The sequence below is a fragment of the Oncorhynchus kisutch genome, linkage group LG7 (genome assembly GCF_002021735.2).
Source record: "Oncorhynchus kisutch isolate 150728-3 linkage group LG7, Okis_V2, whole genome shotgun sequence".
Taxonomy (NCBI): domain Eukaryota; kingdom Metazoa; phylum Chordata; class Actinopteri; order Salmoniformes; family Salmonidae; genus Oncorhynchus; species Oncorhynchus kisutch.
Window position 1 is genome coordinate 32196948 of NC_034180.2, and position 16481 is coordinate 32213428.

Consider the following 16481-nt stretch of genomic DNA (forward strand, 5'->3'; position numbering starts at 1 on the left):
CTCCATTTTGTTGCTCCCAGCCTATAGACAGAAACTAAAACAGGAAGCACCCATGCTGGTCCGACGCTGGTCCGACAAATCAGATTCCATGCTTCAAAATCACGTGGACTGGGATATGTTCTGCATAGCGTCGAACAACAAAATGTATATATACAATGATTCGGTGAGCGAGTTTATTAGCATCGGTGATGTTGTACCCACAGCGTCTATTAAAACATTCCCCAACCAGAAACCGTGGATTGATGGCAGCATTAGCGCAAAACTGAGAGCAAACCACTGCTTTTAAATCGGGGGTGATCAGAAACATGACCAAATTCAAACAGTGTAGCTATTCCCTCCGCAAGGCAATCAAACAAGCTAAGCGCCAGTATAGAGACAAAGTAGAGTCGCAATTCAACGGCTCAGACACGAGAGGTATGTGGCAGGGTCTACAGTCAATCATGGACTACAAAAGACAAACCAGCCCCGTCGCAGACCACGATGTCTTGCTCCCAGACAGACTAAACAACTTCTTTGCTCGCTTTGAGGACAATACAGTGCCACGGACACGGCCCGCTACCAAAACCTGCGGGCTCTCCTTCACTGCAACCGACGTGAGTAAAATTTAACCTTTTAACCCTCGCAAGGCTCCTGGCCCAGAAGGCATCCCCAGCCGCGTCCTCAGAGCATGTGCAGACCAGATGGCTGGTGTGTTTACGGACATATTCAATCAATCCTTATCCCAGTCTGCTGTTCCCACATGCTTCAAGAGGGCAGCCATTGTTCCTGTTCCCAAGAAAGCTAAGGTAACTGAGCAAAATGACTACCGCCCAAAATGACTAGCACTCACTTCCGTCATCATGAAGTGCTTTGAGAGACTAGTCAAGGACCATATCACCTCCACCCTACCTGACACCCAAGACCCACTCCAATTTGCTGACCGCCCCAATAGGTCCACAGACGACGCAATCACACTGCACACTGCCCTAACCCATCTGGACAAGAGGAATACCTATGTATTCCTATGTTCATCGACTACAGCTCAGCATTTAACACCATAGTACCCTCCAAACTCGTCATTAAGCTCGAGACCCTGGGTCTCAATCCCGCCTTGTGCAACTGGGTCCTGGACTTCCTGACAGGACGCCCCCCAGGTTGAGGGTAGGTAACATCTCCACCTCGCTGATCCTCAACACTGGGGCCCCACAAGGGTGCGTTCTCAGCCCTCTCCTGTACTCCCTGTTCACCCACGACTGCGTGGCCATGCATGCCTCCAACTCAATCATCAAGTTTGCAGACGACACTACAGTGGTAGGCTTGATTACCAACGACGACGAGACGGCCCTCAGGGAGGAGGTGAGGGCCCTTGAAGTGTGGTGTCAGGAAAACAACCTCAATGTCAACAAAACAAAGGAGATGATCGTGGACTTCAGGAAACAGCAGAGGGAGCAGCCCCCTACCACGGGACAGTAGTGGAGAGGGTGGAAAGTTTTAAGTTCCTCGGTGTACATATCACCGTGTGGTGACAATGCCTCTTCAACCTCAAGAGGCTGAAGAAATTCAGCTTGTCACCAAAGAAGGCGAGGTCAGTACAGGTGCATCAAAGCGGGGACCGAGAGACTGAAAAACAGCTTCTATCTCAAGGCCATCAGACTGTTAAACAGCCATCACTAACATTGAGTGGCTGCTGCCAACATACTGACTCAACTCTAGCCACTTTAATAATGGAAAAATTGATGTAATAAATGTATCACCAGCCACTTTAAACAATGTTTACATACATTACTCATTTCACATGTATATACTGTACTCTATACCATCTACTGCATCTTGCCTATGCCATTCGGCCATGACTCATTCATATATTTTTATGTACATGTTCTTATTCATTCCTTTACACTTGTGTGTATAAGGTAGTTGTTGTGAAATTGTTAGGTTAGATTACTTGTTAGATATTACTGCATGGTCGGAACTAGAAGCACAAGCATTTCACTACACTCGCATTAAGACCTGCTCACCATGTGTATGTGACAAATAAAATTTGATATCTCCCTTCTCAGGCTCTAGGGCCTGAGAAGGTGGTACGGCTTGTGACAATATAGCATGTAACTTCTTCGCCAAGAAATCTCACAGCCCCAGGAACCGCTCCTCCGTTTCCACAATGATTTATTTATTCATGGGCCTTCTCTCCACCTTGGCAGTGTCATTTATCATTGTAGCTATAAAGGCCACAAAATCCACCTTCTTAACCTTTAAAATGTCAGGATCCTGCTGGTGAAAGGCAACCCCTGCACCATGCAGTGAAGGCCTATCCACCACCATGGACTCTTCAAGTGCCCCCATTCACATCCTCAACCCTTTTAACAGCTGCTGCACATATGCTCTGGATAGCCCTGACTTTGGACTCCTCATTCTCTTTCACCCTTGTGGGGCATTTGAAAGATGTGTCTTCATGGTTCCCACCACAATTGCAACATGTCACATGTTCATTAGTTTTATAACACATAACATGATATTTTCCACAACTTGGACATCTTGGCTTCTCCCTTCTGCAAACACTTGAAAGGACCTAAAGCTTTACAATGATCTCACTGAATTAGTCTTGGGATAAAGGCTCTGACTCTGTAGTTAAGATACCCTAACTGCACTTGAGTAGGGGGACTTCATATCAAAAACAAAAGAACAGAGAGACTTCACTTCTTCATTCACCACTCAATTCATCCAACATGCATCAATCACTCCAGGAATATTTATAGTCTCTTCAACATCTACTTCCCACGATATTCCAGATATAACCTCTTTGATGGGTGCCCTGTTCCTAAGAGACACACACAACCCTTCAAACATATACATTCGAGTGAGACGCAACACATTTTTTCTGATGCTCAGAAGCACAAAAAATCTAAACCAGCCCGCCTCTCATGATCCTCACAGCCTTCACTCTACCCAGCACTTTCTCTACCAGTTTAGATATCTCAAATGGATTCCTCAAGATTGGTAATTTGATCAGCTGCTCATTTACAAGCCATACTCCTACAAGACACAATGTGATATTCTCATAAGTGTAGTCTACTTTGCTCCGTTTTCCATTCTTTTGGACAATATTCGAATTCTCCTTGATTCTACCGCCATTAGATTCAGAATCCACTTCATCGTCCGCTTCCGCATTTGGCTGGCTAACTAGCTAGCTCCGTAGTAGGCTCCTGCCAAAGACAGTACAGGTTTAGAAATGGCCTGCACTACTGCCACTGGCAACAATGTAGTTCCTCTGGGAGATTTTCTGGGGTGTATTCATTATGCCGATTCTGTTCTATGGTAGGTCCCTTCCCGTTTCATTCCGTTTGCTCCAGTTTGGTTCTTAAATGGTAAATGTAATGAATACACCCCTGGTAATTTCTCTCTGAACGCCATATTGTTCTCCACAGTTGTTTTCCGCTTCCTTATTATGGCCACTGTGACGTGTAGCACCTCTCACCAGGGGTTTTTAGTTCTCCTTGCTCTTTTACCTTCTTCAAAGTTGGTAGGTTGCTTGGTAGTGGTACCCTCCTTGGCAACAAACTTGGCAACCAAATGGTGATGATGATGAATTATGGTGTGTGGGCCAGACAAACATGACCCTGGCAAATTATTGTAATGTTTGCTTTGCCTTCGCGATGACAAACGCAACATCGTTTGTGGGTGAACTTTGCCTGGCATTGCGCTAGTGCGCTGAATCTGCTAGCTGACTCGCCCCCAATGACCTTCCACCTAGGCCTGGTGGGAAAGTTTTGAATGAAGGTTACCTGAGCGTTGAGGTAGCCATCAACGCAACATGCAATAATTTAAACGATTTTACTGAGTTACAGTTCTTATAAGGAAATAAGTCAATTGAAATAAATTCATTAGGCCCTAATCCATGGATTGCACATGACTAGGAATACATATATGAATCTGTTTGTCACATACCTTTAAAAAAGGTAGGGGCATGGATCAGAAAATGAGTCAGTATCTGGTGTGACCACCATTTGCCTCATGCAGTGTGAGATCTCCTTGCATAGAATTGATCAGGCTGTTGATTGTGACCTGTGGAATGTTGTCCCACTCCTCTTCAATGGATGTGCATAGCTGCTGGATATTGGCGGGAACTGGAACACACTGTCGTACACGTCGATCCAGATTATCTCAAACATGCTCAATGGGTGACATGTCTAGTGAATATGCAGGCCATGAAAGATCTGGGACATTTTCAGCTTTCAGGAATTGTGTACAGATCCTTGCTACATGAGACTGTGCATTATCATGCTGAAACATGCGGTGATAGCGGTGGATGAATTGCACGACAATGAGCCTCAGGATCTCGTCATGGTATCTCTGTGCATTCAAATTGCCATTGATAAAAATGCAATTGTGTTCGTTGTCCATAGGTTATGCCTGCCCTTACCATAACCCCACCACCACCATGGGGCACTTTGTTCACAACTTCCACTCGCCCACACGACGCCATACACATGGTCTGCGGTTATGAGGCCGGTTGGACGTACTGCCAAATTCTCTAAAATGACATTGGAGAGGGCTTATGGTAGAGAAATTAACATTAAATTCTCTGGCAACATCATTGTTGGACATTCCTGCACGCAGCATGCCAATTGCACGCTCCCTCAAAACTTGAAACATCTGTAGCATTGTGTTGTGTGTTTTCTGGATCTGTTAGTTTTTTAGCAACCTCTAGTGGCAGTTTAAGTGCAGCAGTGTAGAACTAACCTGTTTGTGTCATGTGACAGAAAGCCATTTCAGAAGTGAAGCAATGTGTAAGATGTACAAGTGTGACAGAGTAGTTACAATCCTTCAACATCCTTTATAAGCATTGTAAAATGCAATGTCTGTAAGTATATTTGTTTATTAACACAAGATAAATGCTTATCACATACATTTTATGTTTCTGTAAAAGATTAAAAACTGAGTTAGCTGTTTGCTTCTTTGCATTAGCTTCAGTGCTATTTCTCTCTAGGGACACCTAGCTTAGCAATATCAAGCATAGTTGCATTCTAGTAACTTTATCTTTGACTCTAGATTGAGTATTCTTATTCCTTATTGCGTACATTTAGTGCAGTTATTGTGTAAGACATTCTGTGCTCTATACTACTGTAACTGAAAATATGTCATTTTTTGTTTGTTGCAGTTGCACACTGTGATTCAAGTAAACTTCCAAAATGCCAGCCTGCTAGTGAAAAGACAGGCATAGCTACCCGTAAGAGAGGAACCTCCACGTAGAGCAGCAAGGATTTGAGAGCTAAGGGGCTGTCATCTTGGTGCAGAGCAAACCATCACGACATCGCCAGCTTAAGTCTTGATCCTCCGTGCCACACTTACCTCACATCCTAGCAGAAAGTAGTGAGGAAAATGCTATGCAGCAAGATGAAAACAGAGAGCTTCTCCTTTCGGAAAAGCTGACCATGACTCCATTTTGTTGCTCCCAGCCTATAGACAGAAACTAAAACAGGAAGCACCCATGCTGGTCCGACGCTGGTCCGACAAATCAGATTCCATGCTTCAAAATCACGTGGACTGGGATATGTTCTGCATAGCGTCGAACAACAAAATGTATATATACAATGATTCGGTGAGCGAGTTTATTAGCATCGGTGATGTTGTACCCACAGCGTCTATTAAAACATTCCCCAACCAGAAACCGTGGATTGATGGCAGCATTAGCGCAAAACTGAGAGCAAACCACTGCTTTTAAATCGGGGGTGATCAGAAACATGACCAAATTCAAACAGTGTAGCTATTCCCTCCGCAAGGCAATCAAACAAGCTAAGCGCCAGTATAGAGACAAAGTAGAGTCGCAATTCAACGGCTCAGACACGAGAGGTATGTGGCAGGGTCTACAGTCAATCATGGACTACAAAAGACAAACCAGCCCCGTCGCAGACCACGATGTCTTGCTCCCAGACAGACTAAACAACTTCTTTGCTCGCTTTGAGGACAATACAGTGCCACGGACACGGCCCGCTACCAAAACCTGCGGGCTCTCCTTCACTGCAACCGACGTGAGTAAAATTTAACCTTTTAACCCTCGCAAGGCTCCTGGCCCAGAAGGCATCCCCAGCCGCGTCCTCAGAGCATGTGCAGACCAGATGGCTGGTGTGTTTACGGACATATTCAATCAATCCTTATCCCAGTCTGCTGTTCCCACATGCTTCAAGAGGGCAGCCATTGTTCCTGTTCCCAAGAAAGCTAAGGTAACTGAGCAAAATGACTACCGCCCAAAATGACTAGCACTCACTTCCGTCATCATGAAGTGCTTTGAGAGACTAGTCAAGGACCATATCACCTCCACCCTACCTGACACCCAAGACCCACTCCAATTTGCTGACCGCCCCAATAGGTCCACAGACGACGCAATCACACTGCACACTGCCCTAACCCATCTGGACAAGAGGAATACCTATGTATTCCTATGTTCATCGACTACAGCTCAGCATTTAACACCATAGTACCCTCCAAACTCGTCATTAAGCTCGAGACCCTGGGTCTCAATCCCGCCTTGTGCAACTGGGTCCTGGACTTCCTGACAGGACGCCCCCCAGGTTGAGGGTAGGTAACATCTCCACCTCGCTGATCCTCAACACTGGGGCCCCACAAGGGTGCGTTCTCAGCCCTCTCCTGTACTCCCTGTTCACCCACGACTGCGTGGCCATGCATGCCTCCAACTCAATCATCAAGTTTGCAGACGACACTACAGTGGTAGGCTTGATTACCAACGACGACGAGACGGCCCTCAGGGAGGAGGTGAGGGCCCTTGAAGTGTGGTGTCAGGAAAACAACCTCAATGTCAACAAAACAAAGGAGATGATCGTGGACTTCAGGAAACAGCAGAGGGAGCAGCCCCCTACCACGGGACAGTAGTGGAGAGGGTGGAAAGTTTTAAGTTCCTCGGTGTACATATCACCGTGTGGTGACAATGCCTCTTCAACCTCAAGAGGCTGAAGAAATTCAGCTTGTCACCAAAGAAGGCGAGGTCAGTACAGGTGCATCAAAGCGGGGACCGAGAGACTGAAAAACAGCTTCTATCTCAAGGCCATCAGACTGTTAAACAGCCATCACTAACATTGAGTGGCTGCTGCCAACATACTGACTCAACTCTAGCCACTTTAATAATGGAAAAATTGATGTAATAAATGTATCACCAGCCACTTTAAACAATGTTTACATACATTACTCATTTCACATGTATATACTGTACTCTATACCATCTACTGCATCTTGCCTATGCCATTCGGCCATGACTCATTCATATATTTTTATGTACATGTTCTTATTCATTCCTTTACACTTGTGTGTATAAGGTAGTTGTTGTGAAATTGTTAGGTTAGATTACTTGTTAGATATTACTGCATGGTCGGAACTAGAAGCACAAGCATTTCACTACACTCGCATTAAGACCTGCTCACCATGTGTATGTGACAAATAAAATTTGATATCTCCCTTCTCAGGCTCTAGGGCCTGAGAAGGTGGTACGGCTTGTGACAATATAGCATGTAACTTCTTCGCCAAGAAATCTCACAGCCCCAGGAACCGCTCCTCCGTTTCCACAATGATTTATTTATTCATGGGCCTTCTCTCCACCTTGGCAGTGTCATTTATCATTGTAGCTATAAAGGCCACAAAATCCACCTTCTTAACCTTTAAAATGTCAGGATCCTGCTGGTGAAAGGCAACCCCTGCACCATGCAGTGAAGGCCTATCCACCACCATGGACTCTTCAAGTGCCCCCATTCACATCCTCAACCCTTTTAACAGCTGCTGCACATATGCTCTGGATAGCCCTGACTTTGGACTCCTCATTCTCTTTCACCCTTGTGGGGCATTTGAAAGATGTGTCTTCATGGTTCCCACCACAATTGCAACATGTCACATGTTCATTAGTTTTATAACACATAACATGATATTTTCCACAACTTGGACATCTTGGCTTCTCCCTTCTGCAAACACTTGAAAGGACCTAAAGCTTTACAATGATCTCACTGAATTAGTCTTGGGATAAAGGCTCTGACTCTGTAGTTAAGATACCCTAACTGCACTTGAGTAGGGGGACTTCATATCAAAAACAAAAGAACAGAGAGACTTCACTTCTTCATTCACCACTCAATTCATCCAACGTGCATCAATCACTCCAGGAATATTTATAGTCTCTTCAACATCTACTTCCCACGATATTCCAGATATAACCTCTTTGATGGGTGCCCTGTTCCTAAGAGACACACACAACCCTTCAAACATATACATTCGAGTGAGACGCAACACATTTTTTCTGATGCTCAGAAGCACAAAAAATCTAAACCAGCCCGCCTCTCATGATCCTCACAGCCTTCACTCTACCCAGCACTTTCTCTACCAGTTTAGATATCTCAAATGGATTCCTCAAGATTGGTAATTTGATCAGCTGCTCATTTACAAGCCATACTCCTACAAGACACAATGTGATATTCTCATAAGTGTAGTCTACTTTGCTCCGTTTTCCATTCTTTTGGACAATATTCGAATTCTCCTTGATTCTACCGCCATTAGATTCAGAATCCACTTCATCGTCCGCTTCCGCATTTGGCTGGCTAACTAGCTAGCTCCGTAGTAGGCTCCTGCCAAAGACAGTACAGGTTTAGAAATGGCCTGCACTACTGCCACTGGCAACAATGTAGTTCCTCTGGGAGATTTTCTGGGGTGTATTCATTATGCCGATTCTGTTCTATGGTAGGTCCCTTCCCGTTTCATTCCGTTTGCTCCAGTTTGGTTCTTAAATGGTAAATGTAATGAATACACCCCTGGTAATTTCTCTCTGAACGCCATATTGTTCTCCACAGTTGTTTTCCGCTTCCTTATTATGGCCACTGTGACGTGTAGCACCTCTCACCAGGGGTTTTTAGTTCTCCTTGCTCTTTTACCTTCTTCAAAGTTGGTAGGTTGCTTGGTAGTGGTACCCTCCTTGGCAACAAACTTGGCAACCAAATGGTGATGATGATGAATTATGGTGTGTGGGCCAGACAAACATGACCCTGGCAAATTATTGTAATGTTTGCTTTGCCTTCGCGATGACAAACGCAACATCGTTTGTGGGTGAACTTTGCCTGGCATTGCGCTAGTGCGCTGAATCTGCTAGCTGACTCGCCCCCAATGACCTTCCACCTAGGCCTGGTGGGAAAGTTTTGAATGAAGGTTACCTGAGCGTTGAGGTAGCCATCAACGCAACATGCAATAATTTAAACGATTTTACTGAGTTACAGTTCTTATAAGGAAATAAGTCAATTGAAATAAATTCATTAGGCCCTAATCCATGGATTGCACATGACTAGGAATACATATATGAATCTGTTTGTCACATACCTTTAAAAAAGGTAGGGGCATGGATCAGAAAATGAGTCAGTATCTGGTGTGACCACCATTTGCCTCATGCAGTGTGAGATCTCCTTGCATAGAATTGATCAGGCTGTTGATTGTGACCTGTGGAATGTTGTCCCACTCCTCTTCAATGGATGTGCATAGCTGCTGGATATTGGCGGGAACTGGAACACACTGTCGTACACGTCGATCCAGATTATCTCAAACATGCTCAATGGGTGACATGTCTAGTGAATATGCAGGCCATGAAAGATCTGGGACATTTTCAGCTTTCAGGAATTGTGTACAGATCCTTGCTACATGAGACTGTGCATTATCATGCTGAAACATGCGGTGATAGCGGTGGATGAATTGCACGACAATGAGCCTCAGGATCTCGTCATGGTATCTCTGTGCATTCAAATTGCCATTGATAAAATGCAATTGTGTTCGTTGTCCATAGGTTATGCCTGCCCTTACCATAACCCCACCACCACCATGGGGCACTTTGTTCACAACTTCCACTCGCCCACACGACGCCATACACATGGTCTGCGGTTATGAGGCCGGTTGGACGTACTGCCAAATTCTCTAAAATGACATTGGAGAGGGCTTATGGTAGAGAAATTAACATTAAATTCTCTGGCAACATCATTGTTGGACATTCCTGCACGCAGCATGCCAATTGCACGCTCCCTCAAAACTTGAAACATCTGTAGCATTGTGTTGTGTGTTTTCTGGATCTGTTAGTTTTTTAGCAACCTCTAGTGGCAGTTTAAGTGCAGCAGTGTAGAACTAACCTGTTTGTGTCATGTGACAGAAAGCCATTTCAGAAGTGAAGCAATGTGTAAGATGTACAAGTGTGACAGAGTAGTTACAATCCTTCAACATCCTTTATAAGCATTGTAAAATGCAATGTCTGTAAGTATATTTGTTTATTAACACAAGATAAATGCTTATCACATACATTTTATGTTTCTGTAAAAGATTAAAAACTGAGTTAGCTGTTTGCTTCTTTGCATTAGCTTCAGTGCTATTTCTCTCTAGGGACACCTAGCTTAGCAATATCAAGCATAGTTGCATTCTAGTAACTTTATCTTTGACTCTAGATTGAGTATTCTTATTCCTTATTGCGTACATTTAGTGCAGTTATTGTGTAAGACATTCTGTGCTCTATACTACTGTAACTGAAAATATGTCATTTTTTGTTTGTTGCAGTTGCACACTGTGATTCAAGTAAACTTCCAAAATGCCAGCCTGCTAGTGAAAAGACAGGCATAGCTACCCGTAAGAGAGGAACCTCCACGTAGAGCAGCAAGGATTTGAGAGCTAAGGGGCTGTCATCTTGGTGCAGAGCAAACCATCACGACATCGCCAGCTTAAGTCTTGATCCTCCGTGCCACACTTACCTCACATCCTAGCAGAAAGTAGTGAGGAAAATGCTATGCAGCAAGATGAAAACAGAGACATGGAGAATTCGATGCACAGTCTATAAGTTCTTGCTCTTACAAATCAGTCAGTTCGAGGTCGTCAGCCAGTTCAAGGGTGCCAAAGCGAGAGCCAAAGAAGAAGCAGCGCAAGCCAGAGCAGCTTATGCAAAGAGAGAGATAGGCATTAAGGTTGAGAAGGCCCGCCTCAAAGCTACCTTGGAAGCCCTGCAGGAAGAGAACATGAAAAATGCTTATTTTACTGAGGCAGAAATACTGGAGGCAGCTCTACAGGAAGTAGATCTTGGTTTAGCTGGCAGGGTCTCACCCCCAATCCCACGTCAGAAAAGCCTTCAGCACACCTTAGACCACGCTAGCCTTAGTTCAAGTCAGCAGTTCAACAGAGTGAGGGACGAAAAACCACTTGACTCTGCCGACACAGATACATCAGATAACATGCCCTGTGCCACCAACCAAACGCAGACAGATGAGCAACTTACACCAGGTCATACGATCCTGGCCCGCACAAGCAAGGGATACAAGAAGGAAGTCACCAGCAGTCTCCTACTCGTTCCCGTGGGATCCCCTTCAGAGCCTCTACTCAAGGTGACCATGGCATAACCCCCACCACCTACGACCTTGCCCGCAGCCAGTTGGTCACTACCAGGTTAACCACATTAGATTATAAACCTATTGGGCCTGGAAAGCCTCCTTCAGTCAGAGTTAGGCCTTTCAGCGGGAGAGGAGCTTGTCATTCTCATCAAATGGCTTGGTGCAGAGTCCTCCGAGCAGGCACGCAGAACAAAGGCAGTCCATGTCAGACATCCTCCACTTGCGTTGATGATGCTCTGAGAGAGACTTGAAGAAAGCTACGGCTCACCCGAAGCCATTGAAAGGTCTCTCTGCCATGTTGGATCACTTACCCAAGGTGACAAATAAAGAATCCCAGATAATCTGTGACCTTATAGATCTACTATTGGAGCTTGAAGCTGCAAAGCAAGATGGCTACCTACCTGGTTTATCGTTCCAGGACACATCCAGAGGGGTGAGCCCAATTGTAGAGAAGCTCAAAATTCAAGCTAGAAAACCACGTCACCTTCCCTCCATTCTGGGTGTTCGCCAACTTTATCCATAGAGAAGCCAAAGTCAGGACAGACCCCAGCTTTAACCTCTTCTCCTCCCATGCGGCAACCTGTCAGAAGAGACAAGCAGCAAGACAGACATGGGAAGACAATATCTGTCCACAAGACAGTGTCTTCAACTGAAAACACGGGGAATAAGAAGAAACAAGTGGATTTGAATAACCATTGCCCCATCCACAATAGGCTCCATCTGTTAAAGAAGTGTAGAGGTTTCAGAGATAAGTCCCTAGAAGACCACAAACAGTTCCTCAAAGAGAACTCTGTGTTTTCAGTGTTGCTCTTCCACAAATCATCTCGCCAAGAACTGGAAGGAAACGGGGGGAAATGCAACAAATGCGAAAGTGACCGGGACCACTCAGCACTCCATCCCGGCCCAGCTCCATGGAAGTTAAGCTCATCCCCTTCCTCTTCAGAGCATGGCGGGGAGGAAGAGGAACCGGCCAATCAGGAGATCACATCGAAGTGCACCAAGGTGTGTAGAGAAGAAATGAGCGCGAGAGCATCCTCCAAGATAAGCCTCGTTAATGTGTTCCCCAAAGGACGTTGTGAAGATTCCAAAAGGATGTATGCTAAACTGGATGAACAAAGCAATCGGTCTCTAGCAAGATCAGAGTCCTTTGACATTTTCAAAGTCAAGGCGTGTGCGGGACTCACAGAGACAGCCAGTAGGAGGGCCTGTGGTTACGTTGTGGAGTCAGTCGGTGAGAAGATGAGTCTCCGACTTCCCACACTCATCAAATGTAACCTAGTCCCTAACAACCACTTAGAAATTCCCACTCCAAAACACAGCTCGCCACCACAGTCATATGATACGCATCGCAGATTGGATCTGCATCGCAGATCCCACCTCTGGATCCTGACAGACATACTTCTCCTCTTAGGCAGAGATGTCTTTTTTTTAACCCTTTTTTCTCCCCAATTTCGTGGTATCCAATTGTTTTTAGTAGCTACTATCTTGTCTCATCGCTACAACTCCCGTACGGGCTCTGGAGAGAAGAAGATTGAAAGTCATTCGTCCCCCGATACACAACCCAACCAAGCCGCACTGCTTCTTAACACAGCGCGCATCCAACCCGGAAGCCAACCGCACCAATGTGTCGGAGGAAACACCGTGCACCTGGCAACCTTGGTAAGAGCGCACTGCGCCCGGCCCGCCACTGGAGTCGCTGGTGCGCGATGAGACAAGGATATCCCTACCGGCCAAGCCCTCCCTAATCCGGACGACGCTAGGCCAACTGAAGAAGAAGCTCAGTTACGGAGCACAGCAGCAGATCCTCGACGAGCCAAACCTGCAAGACAACTCACTGACACTTACTGCAGAGAACCTGGGTCAGTCAATCTGCTGTGGCACCACTAGCGATCACAAACTTGCACCTTCGATCAACGACACGAGATTCCTTCAGATCATGGACATTAAGGTCTGCCAAGACAGCTCCAACAGCTGGGTCACGCCCTTGCCCTTGCCCTTCCAGACACCCAGACGACAGCTGCCTAACAATAGGGAGTACACTTAGTCATCTCACCTCACTCCATTGTACTCTAGAAAAGCGGCCTCAGATGAAGGAGCACTTCCTCGAGTTTGTGCAGAAAATGCTCCTCAACGACCATGCAGTGGTAGCTCCACCACTCCAGGAAGGTCTAGAATGCTGGTACCTCCCTTCATTTTGAGTCAATCACCCTAAAAAGCCAGACCAGATCCGTGTGGTGTTCGACTCAAGTGCACCATTCGAAGGAGTCTCCCTCAATGATGTACTCCTCACAGGCCCTGATCTCAACAACAGCCTGCTGGGGGTACTCATGAGGTTCAGGAAAGAACCCACTGCTTCGTGTTGAGGGAGGATCACAGAAACTTCCTCCGCTTCCTGTGGTATCGCAACAATGACCCCAGCAGTGACATTGTGGACTACAGAATGTGTGTCCATGTCTTCGGCAATAGCCGTCAGATTCTGTCGTCATATACGGCCTAAGGAGCGCTGCCAGGGAAGAAAAAGATGACTTTGACCGCAATGTGAGAAGGTTCATCGAACGTGTGTTCTATGTCGATGACTCACTGAAGTCATTTGCAACCGAAACAGAAGCCATCAGTGTCCTTGAGCACAGGAATATAAACCTCCTCACTGATGATCTCCCCCTACAGCACAGTCTAGAAGTGTGTTGGAACATCACAGCAGACATATTCACATTCCAAGCTGTAGACGACAAGAAGCCATACACACGCAGGGGAGTGCTCTCTACGGTCAATAGCCTATTTTAACCCACTTGGCTTCCTAGCCACTGTCACCATACAAGGCATGCTACAACTCAGAGCTCTATGCGAGCGGAAGATTGGGATTCACCCCTTGCTGCAGACATGGAAGAGGAGTAGAACAAATGGAGAGATTCACTTCAAGACTTACAGGAGCTACAGATACCTCGCACCTACACGTATTACTCTACCTCTAATGTTCAGCTCAATGAGCTTTGTGTCTTCGCAGATGCATCAGTGAAAGTTATCGCAGCTGTAGCTTACCTGACGGTCAACACTCAAGATGGAAAAAGTGAAGCCAGACCTCACTATCCCAGAGTTGATAGTTGAGGAGATGGATCTGAAGTTTGACAGCATCACATACTATTCGGACATCAAAGTGGTGCTTTGGGTACATCCACAACCAAACAAGGCAGTTCTACATCTATGTGAGCAACAGAGTTCAGTGTATCCGGCCAATCATATCCCCAGACCAATGGAGTTACGTGCCCACAGATCTCAACCCAGCTCACCATGGGTCTAGAGCCGTAACAGTAGCCCTCCACAGCAACATGACATGGCTGTCAGGACCAGACTTTCTTCAGAATCCAGCCCTGCACTCCTCCAAACCTCTAGTGTTGTTTGACCTTATCAACTCTGCTTCTGATATAAGCCCACAGGTGACTAATGTCACTCAAATCTCCAAGAACCTTCTGAGCTCCAAACGCTTTGAGTGTTTCTCCAAGTGGAACAGTCTCATAAGGACAGACGCACACTTAATACACATAGCTCGGACCTTCTCTCAGCCTGCACAATAGAGCACCTGCCATGGATGGCACATCTGTCAGAAGAAACCCACTGAAGAATAGTGTTAGAATTGCGTCAATTCGAATTTGGTATCAGGATAAATATGACAATGAGTCACCGATTGTATACTATGTATTTTTTATTAGCTAAGCAATAAGTGGTAAATGCAATTTTCGTATATACGGGCTCTCTGTCCCACCTCGCAGGGCAAAACAGAGAACTGACTTGTTCCTGACAAAGATATTATAATATACCCTGATGACAGTAGTAGTTCCGGCTTCCGAGCCGGCCTGTCAGAGTAGAGACTGGGCATGGTTTAAACTCACCAAGCCTATCGTTGATTGTTGTCGTACGAGCTGGTACCAGCCCCCGGGCGCTCCAGTTGATAGATGTAACTTGCTGTGTCGAGTATCTATGCGCTCATTCCCTAGATACCGTTATCACATATCTGGTTTCTGTTATTGTTAAGTTTGAGTTCTAATAAAAACAGTCTGTGGTTTGCTACACTACGTTCTATATGTGTCCGTTTTTATGTTATTCTGTATTTTTCCATCATGAAAAAGGCCCATGGTCCTGAAACTGTTAACAATGTTTCAAGTCAGCTATGTTGCATAACACCTACATACATCCACACAAGCCAACAGCAGATAATATTCAATCACATATATGGTAACAGGCTATAGTGCATAACACAGAATCGTCATAATAGCTGAAAAGAGCCCAGACGAGTGTTATGCAGAGGAATTAGGTGCATAGCAGCAGAACGCAGTCTTCCTACTGACAGCAGTCTACGAAGGCTGAATCCTATCGTTGACAGTGATGGACTGCTCAAAGTTTGCGCGATTTGGCCTCCATCTAAATTAAGAACAAACGATGTCAACCCCATCATCATTCCAGGTCGTCACCACCTGGCAATCTTGCTTGTGCGTCACCACCATGAGGCTGTGAAGCATTGAGAGACATTTCACAGAGGGTGCCATCCAAGCAGATGGACGAAGATGCTCCGTGGGAAGACGGAACACCAGCAGATGGCAGAACTGCGAAATGAGCGGCTGCAGGTAGCACCACCTTTCAACAACGTAGTTGTGGACGGTTTCGGCACATGGGCGGTGGTCTCACGCCGCACCAGAGGAGGACATGCCAATAGCAAAAGGTGCACGGTGATGTTCTCTTGCACAAGAGCTGTTCACATATAAGTAATTAAATCACTAAGTCCTTCCAGCTTCATAAACGCCCTGGGAAGATTATTCTCAGAGGCATAGCAAAGCAGGTACGTTCAGATTGCGGTACAAACTTTGTTGGTGATACCGAGACCTGAGGATGGATTGATCAAGTTCTAGTTCAGAAAGCACAGAGATGTATCTCCAAGAACATGTACCTACAGTTGAGGTCAGAAGTTTACATACACTTTAGCCAAATACATTTAAACTCAGTTTTTCACAATTCCTGACATTTAATCCTAGTAAGAATTCCCTGTTTTAGGTCAGTTAGGATCACCACTTTATTTTAAGAATGTGAAATGTCATAATAGTAGAGGGAATTATTTAT